This window comes from Sinocyclocheilus anshuiensis, unplaced genomic scaffold, assembly GCF_001515605.1.
Source record: "Sinocyclocheilus anshuiensis isolate Anshui unplaced genomic scaffold, SAMN03320099.WGS_v1.1 scaffold598, whole genome shotgun sequence".
Classification (NCBI taxonomy): Eukaryota; Metazoa; Chordata; class Actinopteri; order Cypriniformes; family Cyprinidae; genus Sinocyclocheilus; species Sinocyclocheilus anshuiensis.
Genome location: NW_015547660.1, coordinates 743438 through 756599, shown reverse-complemented (window position 1 = coordinate 756599; position 13162 = coordinate 743438).

Genomic DNA, 13162 nt, shown 5'->3' with positions numbered 1-13162 from the left:
GATAGCTGCTCGCATCTCAGCTTGTCTAACAGACATTTCTTGCTGGATGAAGGACCATCACCTTCAACTCAACCTTGCCAAGACAGAACTGCTTGTGGTTCCATCAAACCAATCATTTCATCACAATTTCACCATCCAGTTAGGCACATCAACCATAACTCCTTCAAAAACAGCCAGAAACCTTGGAGATATGATTGATGATCAGCTGACTTTCTCAGACCACATTGCTAAAACTGCCTGCAGATTTGTTTTATTCTGCTGGTATCCTGCTGGTTCATCTGGCCGGAGGAGAACTGACCCTCTGACTGAGCCTGGTTTCTCCCAAGGTTTTTTTCTCCATTCTGTCACCGATGGAGTTTTGGTTCCTTGCCGCACATCACTGAATTCAATGATGAACTGCCTTTAACTGAAAATTGAGTGTTTGCTATTGTCCTTCTGCATTGACACACTATTTTCCTACTTGATACTGTAAAGCTGCTTTGACACAGTCTGTATTGTTAAAAGCGCTATATAAATAAAGGTGACTTGACTATTCAACATCAAGAAGATCAGGCCCTTTCGTTCGGAACATGCTTCACAACTCCTTGTTCAAGCTCTTGTTCTGTCCAGGCTGGACTACTGCAATAGCCTCTTGGCAGGTCTTCCAGCCAGTTCTATCAAACCTCTACAATTAATCCAGAACACGGCATCAAGATTAATTTTTAATGAGCCGAAAAAAATGCACGTCACACCTCTGTTTATCAATTTGCATTGGCTACCAATAGCTGCTCGCATAAAATTTAAGGCATTAATGTTTGCCTACAAAACCACCACTGGCTCTGCACCCCTTTTCATTATTACTCATACCCCTTTTCAAAATTCATTACTTCAGACTTATGTGCCCTCTAGAAGCTTGAGTTCTGCAAGTGAATGTCACTTTATTGTTCATCCCAAAGAGGCACAAAATCACTTTCATGGACTTTTTCATTAACTGTTCCCTCCTGGTGGAATGACCTGCCCAACTCAATCCCAGCAGCTGAGTCCTTAACCATCTTCAAGAAACGACTAAAAACACATCTCTTCCATCTTTATTTGACCCTCTAACTCTAGCACTCTTTTTTTTTTATTATATTCATTAAAAAAAAACTTGTCCCTTTTAGACTTGCACTCTATTCATTTTTCTAACTGCTTGTTTTCTTAAAAAATATATATAATAATAAAAAATAACACTAGCTTTTCTAATCTTTTTGTACTCCATTTTCTTTTTATTCATTATACAATTAACAAAAGCAAAAAAGGCCTCTAACACTAGCTTGCTCTATTCTTTTTCTATTCTGTTTCTTTGTATTTATTATATAATTGAAAAAAAAAACTTGCTACATGTACTGTGTTAAGCTTACTGAGACTTGTTATAGCACTTGCATATCATTGCACTTTTGTTGATTTTGATTGCTTCCATTGTCCTCATTTGTAAGTCGCTTTGGATAAAAGTGTCTGCTAAATTACTAAATGTAAATGTAGGCCATAGGGTGATCTGGTGGTTTGTATGGTGTTCTGTGTGGTTGGTTGGGTGATCTGGTGCTTTATATTGTGGTCTGGATGATTGATAGCTATTTTGGGTGGTTGGTAGGGTGATCTGGTACTTTGCACAGTGTTCTGGGTGGATGGTAGGGTGTTCTGGGTGATTGATAGGGTGCTCTGGGTAGTTGGTAGGTGTTAAGAGTGTTGATGAGGATGGGTTGTAGGGTGTTCTGGGTGGTTGATAGGGTGATCTGGTGGTTTGTAAGGTGTTCTGGGTGATTTATAGGGTGATCTATAGATGGTTGTTAGACTAAACTTGGTGGTTGGTAGAGTGTTCAGAGCAGTTGATAGGGTATTCTGGGTGGTTTGTAGGGTGGTCTGGTGGTTGATAGGGTAAACTTGGTGGTAGGTTGAGTGTTCAGCGTGATTGATAGGATAGTTTGGGGTGGTTTGTTTGTGTCTTGTTTGTCTCTAGTTGTGAGTGATCTGGACTCAAGGTCCTGTCCTCGCTTCGCTGTCCTCATCTCATCTTCTGCCATGTGAATGCTGATGTCATGGATTCCTGGTGACTGAAGTAGATAAAGCGGAACGCTCTGTCATTTGTAACTCTCGACAGCTGTCCGCTCTTCTCACTATCTCCCAGGGTGAGCTTTAGTGGGCTTTAATTGGAGGGTTAAGAAGAAATCGAAGTTAAAGCGAGACATAGTCTGACAAATGAAGTAGGCAAAGTGCTGTGGAGCTGCTGACTACAGTTACCTCTCACACAGTGTATTGTGATGGAGCGTTTGCCACATATCCCAGAGTTCATCCTGCACCCAATGCTACTGACAAGCAAAGGAGCTATGAGATCAAACTGCCAAATGAGGTGGAGTTTTGAAATGTTATACTCCTGTTGGGCATGTTCTCATTGGGTGGTTGATCTGTGAGATTGTTTAAGATTATAGAGCATTCAGCTGTGGTCTGTATGTTTTTTGATCTGTGACTTTGAATTGGTTGCTCTCGACAAGATATTTTATTGAAATTTGAATGGGAACAGATATTTAGATTAAAACATAAATAATTAGATCAATAGTTTTAACTAATTACACTTATTTCTTGATATAGAATCAGTTTTTCACAACTGATTAAACATATTGAACATAAATTCAGTGGTGTCAGAATCCTTGTGAATTCTGCATCGATTACTCATAAAATGTGGTCTGATCTTAATTTAGTGCACAGACACAAATCTGATTAAACGAATACCGCAAAAACACATTGTCACACCGAATACACTGAGTAACCATTCACGGTACAGAGGGGAGAAAGTAAGTGAACCCTTGAATCAGGAACATGTAGTTCCTCATTTAGCAGTAAAATATTCACCAAATGTTTTCTGTTGCTGCTTATAAGATTATTGACCAATCCATCTCACAAATCTGTTTAGTGTTTCAATACTTCTGGGTTGTCTTGATGGCACAGCTCTCTTTAGGTTGTCACAGCATCTGAATTGGCTTAAGTTTGAGGTCAGGACAGAAAACATGTGTTTTCTTCTTTTTGCAGCACCCAACCTCTCTAAAGCTTGAAGTCATGAACAATGTTTTCACAGAATATTTTCCCAGTTGTGGAACATTCAGGTGGTTTTGGGCAAACATGAGACAATTTTTTTAGACAGCAGTGATTTCCTGCTTGTTGTCTTTTTCGTGAACATCATTCTTGTTCAGTGTTTTTCTGGTAGTGTTTTTCTTTTGCTGTTATCCATGTGCTCTCACCTTTCAGGATCGTCTGTCTTGCATTTAGAGTGATCTTGGCACGATGTTCACTCCTAATGAGAGTAGCAACAGTGCAGAATTTTCTACATTTGATGATCTTACCTAAATGCATGAACACCCAGATCTTTAGCAATGCTCTCATAGTCTTTTCCAGCTTTGTATGTCTCTGTAATGCGTTTTAAGGTACAATGAAAGCTTTTACTGTACAGTGAAAGTTTAATTGTTTGTATGTTATTAGTTTACCCATTTTATTGATTCATATATTTATTTGTTTGATTGTTCGTCTATTTGTGCCTTGGATACAGATGACACATGTTACAAGAAATCAATGCAAAAATCCAAATGTTTTTAAAGGGTTTACAAATTTCTTGTGACTGTATCTTAACAACATTAACAACATACTGTACAGTACTGCAAAATGACACCACTCTGGGATCAGATAACGTAAACATTAACGCCTATTCTGAAAATGTGTTAGGTCTTTATTTCGCCTGGATAAGCTGGTTTTGATGGTTTTAAAGGGGTTTTGTCAACTGGTCAGACCAGTGCTTCCACCATGAAATGAAAATAATTTGATTAAATAAGATGAAAAACTAAATACATTTCTGTAAATGCCATTTCAAACATTGATAATTATTATCTAATGTTTCCGGAAATACTCATGTGTTGTGTGCATGATGACCTGTTTATAGGAAAAAATCAAAAGTATAAACTAAACCATACACCAATGATCATGTAGTCAAATTATTTCCCCCCATTTTAATTCTACTTTCTTAAATTCAGATTTGAATGTTAATTCTACACCTGTTTGCTGCATTAATTCAAATTCACTTTGTTTTTCAAGTTTTCCAAGCATACATGCACAGATCATTTCAAGATCACTTGCATTTTTCAGATCTGTAAGGGAGGTGTGCGCACATTTTTTGTGTGCAAGTTTGTTCTGAATCACGTTTGCACATCTGAGAAATGATCTCGAATCAAATGCAGGGCTGCTTCTATGCAACATTTTATACACGAGGCCTCAGATAACTCAAACGAAGGTTCTGTTAACATTACTGGAAGAAAGTTTGTTCATAACCTTTACAGAACTTTGGCTAAAGTTCTGAAAAAAATTCCCTGTTACCTGAGACAGTTTTACTGAATATGACACCTGTCTTTCACAAACAGATGATCTGCATAGAAAAGCTCATGAGCTCGGACATAAGGATGTGATCGTGAAAAAGACCCAATAAAACAGTAAATATGACAGAACATTACAGGAGGCTGTAAATTGAAAGGAGCGTGGACTATACCGTGCCATTTCCCTGACGGATACGGCTGTTGCTCATTCCTCTAGCGCCGCTGATAGTTAAGATTTAAGATGATGATGCTCCAAATTTCAAGTTTCAGAAGGCCTCTGTGGCGCGGCTGTGGACAGCTATCAGGTGAGCGAGCTCAATGTGTCACGTGCGCTCATTTGCTAATGTCACGAGAATATTGTTCGTAAGGCAGCGTCCACTACCATTGTCTCAACTCATTTATTTCAGTCAAGGTCTACAGATATAAATAAAAGGAAATGTTACTGGAGCATTTTAACTGCATGGCCAGCCTTGAGCGCCGTAATGCAGCCACATATCATCAAGAGTGCTGGATCTCCCTCTGTCACTGAACGTGACGAGCAGCTCCTTCAGACGTCTAATTCCCAGCCATGAATATAGCGATTAGACCGGTAGATCGGTCAAGCCCGTTCAGCTGGCCATTTTGAGATTATCCGCATTGTGGTTGATCGACAGAAATGTATTTAACTCTATTAACAGCCTCACCTCTGGATGATACACTATTCCTGTTTTGTTGTCACTCTGAGTACATTTTGTGTTTTATTTCAGCATTACGCACTAATCTCTATCAGCACCAACCACTGACAAAAAAAAACAAAAAAATGGGTTGACCTAGTAATGACAGTAAATAAATAAATTCTGTATCTGTGTGATCCAAAGTAATTTACAACTCTCTCTCTCTCTCTCTCTCTCTCTATATATATATATATATGTTTTTTTTTTGTTTTTTTGTGCCATTGCCATTTTTGTGTACTGAAAACCCACCAATTATGTACAGTAACTTTACAGTACATTTACTTGCAAATATTTTTGTGCATAATAATTGAATACACATGCACATATCAGGCTCAAGCAGTGTTATTTTAGTATTAAAGTGACGTGAAAGTGACGTGACATGTGGCCAAGTATGGTGACCCATACTTAGAATTAGTGCTCTGCATTTATCCCATCCAAAGTGCACACACACACCGTGAACACACACCCGGAGCAGTGGGCAGCCATTTATGCTGCGGCGCCCGGGGAGCAGTTGGGGGTTCGGTGCCTTGCTCAAGGGCACCTCAGTCGTGGTATTGAAGGTGGGAGAGAGCGCTGTACATTCACTCCCCCCACCTACAATCCCTGCCGGTACGAGACTCGAACCCGCAACCTTTGGGTTACGAGTCCGACTCTCTAACTATTAGGCCACGACTTCCCCCGTCAATGCCTTTTAATTTGGCATTGATATAAAAAATGCGAAATGTGAATGTGAAATATCCCTTTTATTTCATTTCGTTTTATTTCAAGTAATGATTAAAAAAAAAGTTTTAGTTTTAATTTCAGTTAACAATAATAACCCTGGGCTCAAGACAACAATGATGCAGCATACAGTATGTTTTTTTAGCAGGAAAACAGATATTGTGTTCACAGATTGGTCATATTTACATAAACTGTGATTTTATGGTGATTAAAGCAGCTATAAAAGCTTTGGTAAAATGCGTTAGTACTTAACTAACTAACATGATGGGTCAAAAATGTTATTTAGTCTATAAATTAAAAGTCCTTGCAAAAGCGTCTCTGGAGATGTTGGCATCTACCAGCTGAGATACAGGAACTGTGGTAAACGTTTGTGGTAATTATTCAGTGCAACGGCATATATCAGAGTAATATTGTATAACCATCTGATAACGTCACTTTATCATAGTGAAGTATTTTTGTGTAATCTAGCTCAGTGTTTCTCAGCCGGTGGGGTTTGACCTACAAATGTGTCTCAGATCTGTTCTGATGGCAGGAATAAAATGATAATAAACAACAAATAACCATATAATCATGCCCTGTAATTGGGACAGCAACAGAAACTTTTTAAAGCTTCCCATAGCTTTAGATGTTGATGTGAAAGCTTCTGCAGTACTGCAGTAGGCCTATTAAGCCATTTCTATTTTTGTTTACATGTTTGTCATTTCAGTATGATAGACAGTGTTGTGTTGGACCTGCACTGTTTGACAGCACTGATCACTTTTGCAATTCAACAAGTGCTCTACAGATGGAGCTCTTCTCATTAAAACGTAGTAAGTCTTCATCACTACAGTAAGATCCGCTCCTGAGCAGGTGAAGTGAAACGCATTAAACGTGTGACTGGTTAACCCTCTGCATGCGGCCGATGCTGAAAACGGTGGCGTTATAAATAGGGGTCTTTTCTCCTTTACTTAACAGACTGCACTGCCTCGTGTGTCAGTGGGAAAAGTACAGTTGTCTGTGTCCCCTGAAGCACAATGACTTAATTTAGCTATCCATGGAAATATAATTACAATAATGCACAGAGCGGATCATTCAGCACTCCGTACGGCTGATTCACAGGTGCTCCGCTCACCTGAGAGGAAAGACGAAAAAACACACACACAGGGGAAAATCACAACACAGTCATACACAGGCAGACCTTCTGCTATATAATATCATTGCCAGTAAATAAACAGTTGACATGCCATGAACCAGAGCTGTCAGGCATCAGTGCTGTGATGCAGAAGAAACAAACTTAAGTCAAGCATCTCTACAGCTATTGTCTTACAGTTCTTTTCAACCACTTGCACACAAAATCTTTCCTTGTCACACAGTTTCTGAAAGCTGACACTCAAACAGCAGAAGCACACACCAAATCTGCAAAACCATACACTAATTCTCAGCCTTTGACTCAGTTTTCAATTTCATAAAACACTTTTTGCAAAACACAACACACAAATCTAACAGTGAATTAATATTATGGCAAAGCTGTTTGCAAATGTTTGCGTTTGAGATGTGTTTGTGATATTTTGAATGCAGTGCTTCGTTTTGCAAGAGACGAGTGAGGCATTTTTTGCATTTTGTGTGCAGTTCTCGGATTTGTGTGTAAAGTTTTGAAAAAAAGAGGCAAAGTTTTGAAAATGTGTGTATAAACTAGTAATGTTATTATGAGTATTATAAAGATGGATATGCTCATCTTGTGCAATGACAAAAAGATGTTGATTTAATATCTTTTCAAAAACGTTACAGATAATTTTATGACAAATGTCTAGTTTTTGAGATTTGTTAACGGTGATTAAATCGATATATAGATATTTTACTGTATAACTGTTGAAGAAGTGGAGGGATTGCGGTTTGACAGAACACCGCAGATATAATGATGTGCTTTCTGTAGATTTGATTTGAATGATGTAGAAAGTGATCCATATTGATGCTACATAATTCACATCATTATTGATGAAATCTGCAATATCAAAACAGTTATTGAACTGAATAATGACACTATTACCTTGAACAGCTTGAACTGTACATTGACACTGTTATTTTCCTGGTGAAGCTGCTTTGGAACGATCTGTATTGTATGAATAGCCATAGAAATAAATGTGACTGATCAGCACAGATTCATTAGTGTAATACAGCTGTAATAACACTGTAGCTAAACTAACCACAGCAGAATCATACTCATAAAGTGCTGAAAGTGACTTTATGACACTTACTTTAGTTGCTCAAATGTTTATTTTGAACAATTCTGTCCCTAAATATTACTCATAGATATTTAGTTATAAGTGAAGCATATATTAACAGCCTCATATATATTTGCATATATCAACTCCGGTGGTCGTATCAGAGCCACACTACGCCGCAATAGCCAACAATACATTGTATGGGTCAAAATTATAAATTTTTCTTTTATTATTTATTAATTTTATTATTTATTAATTTTTGATTAGTAATATGCATGGCTAAGAACTTCATTTGGACAAATTTAAAGATGCTTTTCTCAGTATTTAGATTTTTTTGCACCCTCAGATTCCAGATTTTCAAATAGTTGTATCTCAGCCAAATATTGTCCTATCCTAACACACCATACATCAATGGAAAGATTATTATTTTTTTAAATGACCCTTATGACTGGTTTTGTGGTCCAGGGTCACATATGGCATTTTACATAGGCCATGTCACCTGTAAATGTGAGAAAAAAAAACCCGTTTCCATTGCAGTTTTGCGAAATATTCCTTTTTCGAATTGCCTGAAAAACCACCTCATGTGAGCGTAAAAACTTTTTTTGCGATATATAGGAGTTTTTGCGAAATTGACGCGTTTCCATAAGGCGTATTTTCAATTCGCAATTTCAATTTGTGCAATTTGAAGGGTAATGGAAATGCAGCTGTCTCTTGTCCAACACAGCCTCATTGGGAATACGTGCCTCTACCTACATTTCTGCGAAAAAAAACGTACCTATACATACAAATCGCTGCAGTTTCCAGTTGAAATGAACACTAGAGGCAGTAAAACTCCAACAACTTATATTCCTTTTCACACAAAACATGATTTGCAGGTCCACAGTTTCGATTAATAAAGCCTAATTTTCGCATAATTACAAGAGGAATATTATGTTATAAATTCAAAACAATTTTAACGTGCTGTGAGATTTGAAAACGGACACTTTTGAACGTGTCGTCACATATCCAGCTTCATATGCATGAGTTTTCTAACTCAGTAGGTTTGCGCGGTACGTACCCCGTGAAACTACGGTTTGACAGAACAGCTGGAATCTGCATACGAAAGTTAAAATAGTACGGCTGCATCAACAAATGCGTTTTTTTACATCACTGTTGCATTTGTTAACACTATCGGGTAGGTTTAGGGTTGGGTTTGGTTTATGGGATATTTTCAACACGATAGAGCATTAACTTTTAGCGACAGTCCTTGGATATTTGAATTACGAACCATTGCGATACGTACCTGAAGCAGATACAAACACAGCAATACGTGCCTATATCAACGTAACAAAAACGTGCCAGGGTCACGCATTTTAGCGCCACTCACTGGACGCTTCACTTGAACGAAACGTGCAGTAAGGTACGAAATAACAGTGCTGCAGAAATGTATTTAGAGGCACACATTTCGAATGAGCTTGGATTGCTCTTGTCTCAGAGCATGTGAACCCGCTGGCACTTCACGAAATGTGTTTGGATTCACTCTGTCGGTCTAATTGATATTTAGTGAGAAATCTATGCTCCAGACATTCTCGATTAGCCGTGTGGTGACAGTGCTAATTCTCTTGAAAAGCATCCCAAAAAGCCTGCCAATATGTGCACTTTACCAGCGCACATTCATTAGAGCAACGCCGCGGCTGTAAGCAGGCCTATTGATCAGCGCGTGAATGCCATGGCGCTTTTCTTTGTGTCTTTGTGTCGCGCCGTGGCAGACTGATATTGTGAAAGACACTTTACTGCATTACAGCCTTTTACAGCGTGCAGAAGCTCCCCGGTGTCGAGCTGTTTTTCTCCTTTGCTGTTGTAAGAGCGAGTTGACTGATGCACTCTCTTCTGCTCATGAATTGTCCTGCAAGAACAATCTAAAGGAAAAACAGTAATTATGGTCAATAATTAAGGTCATCTATTTGTATCAAATTAATCTTTGCAAACCCATAGCCCATAGTAACATCCAACTCAATCACTTGTATTTATCAATCTTTTGCACTTTATCCATTCATTGTATCCATTTAGTAGTTGTTAGTTACTCTTGTCTATCCCTTTGTTAATAAAACCCCTTTTATTACACTTGTGTTGATAATACTGTAAGAGGCTCTACAGGTTAACGCTATCTCACAACTCTTTCAGATTGGTCAGAATACAATGTCATTCTTATTTATTCGACAATCTTCCATGCTCTTTACCGTCAAGGTGAAATTCCTGGCTGATGCCCCATAAAATAGAATGACCGAAACTAAAGATTAATATTAATAATAATGTTTAAGCCCACTAGACTGGTGGTGCTACTTAAATCTAAAATCACTACATTTAGTGGTGCCCCGTCTGAGGCTATCCAACATCTGATATCACTGCAGTGCATTATATTCCAAGTCTTCTGAAGTCACACAGGGCTTTGTGAGAGAAAAAGACCTGGATTTAAGGCAAATTTAAGGGAAAAAATGTTAGCTAATATCAAACCTTCCCAGCGGATTCATCACAGTACATTGAGATGACTGTTTCATATTACAGGTTTTCTGAAATGTTATGTTTGCATATGCATATGATTCATTATCTGATTAAATATGCACAATTTGTAATAAATTCCATAAATCTGAATATTAGAAGAAATTGTTTAGTTTCTCTGATAAGAACCATAAGAAGATGCTTTTCATCACATTATAATCAGATATGTCCTGAATGGCCTGTTGGACATTACTGAAAAGCTGCCATGCCAAGAATCCTTTGACTTCAATGTTAATTAGTTTCAGCGACATTTATTCCTTCATTCAAACTCAGTTTTTTTATATTTTACTCAAAAACTCTGTTTAGTCTGTTTTTGTGAAGGTCACCACTTTGGTGTTCAACATACTGTTTCAGAAACGCAAATAATTAAAGATTGAAATCTAAACTTCATTTGGTTGGTTTTATGTTGTTTATAAATATGCCGGTTTGTAAAAGGAAATTTGATTATTCAATTAGTTTTTAAAAGAGGTAAATTATCTTTCAAATTTCTCATGGGTTTGAATCAGATTCAGTCAGATGCACCTTACCCACGGACTCGGGTCACCTGGGGCAGACTGAGAAACCCAAACACGTTTTTGTCAGAAGCCATATTTTTAGAACCCTTCGTCACAGATACATTCTGATCATTTTGAATGAAAGGAAGCATCTTGAATCACTCCAGATAACTTCATTGCACATCTGCCTCATTTTCTCTTATCTTGAGGACCGCATAAGTAAAAAGTGGCTCATCTTGCCCCACTCTCCCCTGTACCGTGAGAGTCATGATGCTTTTTTGGAGCTCGACTGTTGTTGCTGCTGGGAAAAGATGTGCATGAAGATTCTTCACAATATCTCCTTTTGTGTTCTACTGAAAAACATGGCGAGACTTTGTGACCCATTGACTTTGTGAAACATTTACTTTTTCTAATATGTGACCCTGGAGAGCAAAACCAGTCATAAGGGTCAATTTTTCAAAATTGAGATTTATACATCATCTGAAAGCTGAATAAATAATCTTTGTCCTATCCTAACAAACCATCCATTGATGTATGGTTTGTTAGGATAGGACAACATTTGGTCTAGATACAACTATTTGAAAATCTGGAATCTGAGGGTGCAAAAAAATCTAAATATTGAGAAAATCATCTTTAAATTTGTCCAAATTAAGTTCTTAGCAATGCATATTACTAATCAAAAATTAAGTTTTGATATATTTACAGTAGGACATTTACAAAATATCTTCATGGAACATGATCTTTACTTAATATCCTAATGATTTTTGGCATAAAAGAAAAATCTATAATTTTGACCCACACAATGTATTGTTGGCTATTGCTACAAATATACCCCAGCGACTTAAGACTGCTTTTGTGCTCCAGGCTCACATATGCAATCTAATAAGTGGCATACCTTCCAGCGCTGATCTGACTGAGGATGATGATGGTGAGGAAGAATATGAATGTCATATATGCTATTTGTGAAAGTTCCCTCTCAACAGCAAGGTCACGGCGGCCAGACGGAGACGTGACACGGAGCCCAAGTACGGATGGTCATATTGAAATGAACCGGACCAGATCTCTGTTCCGTCAGACTCGTGCTTATTTACAGCGTGTTTTGCACTGATCTCATAACACTGTAAATTACCGGCCGGTCAAGGCTCCCTTCTCATAAACTCTATGATCTATAAGACATTTCATCCCAGAATCACATATGATCTGTCCATTTCCATATATCAAGCTTTAAAGGTCATATTTTAAATACAAATCACATTTAGGAATATAAACGTGTGAATTATGTATGAGAGTGCATTAAGTAAATTGATGCGCTCGAGACAAGAAAGTCTGGAAAAGCATTTGATTTACTTGAGAACAATAAATGTGCAGCTGTTTTGCTTTTCACTCTTATGTGACCTTTTCATGCTTTCTTTTACTAATAAATGTGGGATTGTGTTGATGTTTATGTGAACAGCTACAAAATAAATAACGCTATATGATCGACAGACCAAAAGTTGTGGTGCAGATAATCTTTATGTCTCAATCTACGAAGTAAATAATATTAAGCTTACTTAAAAAAAAAAAATACATAAATCAAATTGGTTTTATCAGAATGATGAACTGAATGCCAATGATTTTTAAGTATCATTGAGATACTATTATATTTTTTGTTCATATTTAATTTAATTTTAATTTAAATTAAATTATTAATGATTATTTTTAGATTTTGTTTTAATTTTAGTTAACATTTTTAGAAATTGTGTTGTGTGCTTTAGTCATTTTTAATCTTTTTGTTCTCTTTAAAATGTTTTTTTTTTTTTTCAGTTTAATTTTTTTAGTAGATGAAGTTTAATGAAAATGAGAAATGTTGCCTTTTTTTTAAATTTTTTTTATGTAATGCAGGTTTGTTTATGGTTTTAGTGTGTTAACCATAATAACCCTGATGAACGCAGTTTGAAAATAAGAAAATGAATGCCAAAAATCTACTCATTTACTGTAAGAGTTTCGCTGACAGATCATTCAAATATTTTCTACTTTGAGGCCTTAAGCAAAGAGAGGCAAGTATTGGGCAGAAATGTCAAGAAATGATCAGTTAAGAAGTAGAGAGAGTGAGACAGAGACGGACAGAAAGCGAGGGTTTGTGGGTC